At 37.6% G+C, this 2913-nt stretch overlaps 1 pseudogene; it reads right to left on the bottom strand.

Moving 5' to 3' along the window:
- Positions 1–206: 206 nt before the first annotated feature.
- On the bottom strand, positions 207–325 carry LOC139020278 (5S ribosomal RNA; annotated as a pseudogene).
- Positions 326–2913: the final 2588 nt, after the last annotated feature.

Here is a 2913-nt window from a genome sequence, read left to right on the forward strand (position 1 = left end):
AATGTTTCAGCATTAAGTATGATGTTATCAATAGATCTCTTTTCAGAGAAGTCTATTATAAGATAGAAGAAGATACTATCTATTCTTAGTTTGCTTAAAGACCATTGCCATGAATCATTGCTGAAATGTATTAAATACATTTTTAGCATTTATTGATTAATTGTATGATTTTCCCCTTTATTCTATAATGTAATTTATTTTTTTAAAGCCTATAGCACATGGTATTCCCAGATGGTCTCCCATCCCGCTACTAACCAAGCCCATTCCTGCTTAGCTTTTGAGATCAGACAAAATTGGGCACATTCAGGGTAGTATGGCCATAGACTATAATGTAATTTCATTGATTGGTTTTTGAATGTTAAACCAATGTTTCCATTCTGGGAAAAATATACTTGTTTATCCTTTTTTTATGTTGATGGACTCAGTTTATTAAGATTTTGTGCAGAATTTTTATGTTGATCCTCATGAGACATATTCATCTGTTTGTTGTTGTTTTGTTCTTATAATGTCATTATTTGGCATCGGTATCATAGTGACAAAATGAATCAAAGTGCTGCTTCTTCTTTATTCATTTTCTGAGAGAATTTGTGTAAGATTGATTTCATTTTCCCCCTTTAATCTTTGATTGAATTAATTGACTAGACAAGCCACCTGAGATCAGAGGGTTTTTGTTTTGTTTTGTTTTACAGTAGTAATTTTTTTTATTAAGAATCCAATTTCTTTGACAAGGAAATTTTCCATTTGTTCTTGGTATTCACTATATTGCCTTAACATTGTCCTTAACATATTTTTTCTTCTGATGTCTATGAAATATATAATAATGCCTCCTTTCTCTTATTTTTGATATTGCTATTTGTGCTTTCCCTTTTGGGAATGCCCTCTTGAATGGAATGAATGCTCTTATAAAAGAGACCTTAGGAAGCTTATTTTACCTTCTGCCACGTGAGGACATGGTGAAAGACAGAGAGCTTTGAACTTGCCCAGGCTCTGGAACTGTGAGAAACAAATGTTTGTTGTTGATGAGCAGTTCAGACTAGTAACCCATGCTTAACAACATCTCTACTATGACTTACCCAATAATTTTTTATGTTTTCATCTTTATTCAGTATAAAACATTATCTAATTTTCCTTGTGATTTATCTTAGGTCGTGACAAATATACCAGAACTGTGTTTATTAATTTTCAAATATTTGGATGTTTCCTAGATAACATCGTTAGTAATTTCTAATTATTATGGGACTATAAGAAAACATACTCTGCCTAATTTCAAGCCTTCTGAAATTTACCGATACTTATTTTATGCTCCAGCTTATTCATCTTGGTGAATTTTCCATGTGTCTTTGAAACAAATGTATATTCTGCAGTTGTTGGGTGGGTTGTAGAGCTCTAAAAATTATGTTTAGGTGAAGTCATTCATATTGTAGTTCAAATCTTGAATATACGTACTGATTTTGTCTACTTAATCAAGAGGTGTGTTATAATCTGCCACTTGGATTGTGGATTTATCTGTTTTTCCCTTTATTCTGTTAATTTTTCCAACATGTATTTTAACAGTTTCTTATTGAGTACATTTTTTGCTATGCCTTCTAAGGTACTGACCATATATATTTATATATATATAATTGATTTTTTACAGAGAGGAAGGGAGAGGGATAGAGAGTTAGAAACATCAATGAGAGAGAAACATCGATTAGCTGCCTCCTGCACACCCCCTACTAGGGATGTGCCTGCAACCTAGGTACATGCCCTTGACCGGAATCGAACCTGGGACCCTTCAGTCTGCAGGCCGACGCTCTATTCTCTGAGCCAAACCGGTCAGGGCGAGGTACTGACCTTTTATGTTTATGAAGTATTTCTTCACATCTCTTTATCTTAAAGTTGAATTCCTCTGATAAAAATATAGCATCAGCAGCTCTCTTAACCTTACCATTTGTATAGTATACCAGTGCCCCATGCATGGATTCGTGCACATTGAAAGGAAATTAATTAGAAGGTGGCCATGGGGCAAGACTGGGCAAGACGGGCCAGACACCCCCTGGAGCCAAGCTCTCATGGTCCGCCCCCAGCCAGCCGCACATGGGGTAGTGCCGTGGCTTGAAAGGCATCTGCAGAGCGAGCAGGGTCCCTCCAGCAGGCGGGGTCCCTCGGCCTGGCCTGCAGGAATGGGGCTGAAACTGGCTCTCCAACATCCACTGAGGGGTCCTGGATTGCGAGAGGGTGGTTCTCAGGTGATGCACCCCAGAATCGGGCTCCCTCCTCTCTGGTTCCAGGTGTGTCACCTGAGAACCACAGCTGCCAAGTCACCTCAGCTCAACAGCTCCTGCGTTGAGTGTCTGCCCCCCAGTGGTCAGTGCGTGTCATACCTACTGGCCAGTCAGATGGTTGGATGGTCGCTTAGCTTTTCATATGTATACCAGTAGATTTTTCCATGTTTACATGTAAAGAGCCACCTTATAGCTACATTAATAAATTTATTTTATATAAAATATACAATGGTGAATATTTTACACTTAGCAAAATATTCTCTTTCGACTTCACAAGGTCTCTGAAGCATGGGATGGGATAACTTAGCTTTCAAGTTTGGAACACTAGGAATCAGCCGTCAGGTCTTTTCAACCTGTACTCACTCTCTTGGTGGTCTCATCCAAGCCTATGGCTTTAACATCTTCTATATGTCAGTTGCTTTTAAATTTATATCTTCAGTTTAGATTCACTCCCAAATCCATGCTCATATATCCAATGACACCTTAATAGCTCCTTTTCAATATGTAATTAAAAAACAGCCCAAAACTGACCTCCTGATTTTCTGCCTCTCATAGCCATCCTTATATGAGAAAAGTCTATACTTTTTTCCATCTGGTTTGGTTAGATCAAAAACATTAAATTGTCCTCAATAGGGTGTTTTTTTTTTTT

This window comes from Myotis yumanensis, unplaced genomic scaffold (assembly GCF_028538775.1).
Source record: "Myotis yumanensis isolate MYYU_CA2020_CCGP unplaced genomic scaffold, mMyoYum1.0.hap1 SCAF_11, whole genome shotgun sequence".
NCBI lineage: Eukaryota > Metazoa > Chordata > Mammalia > Chiroptera > Vespertilionidae > Myotis > Myotis yumanensis.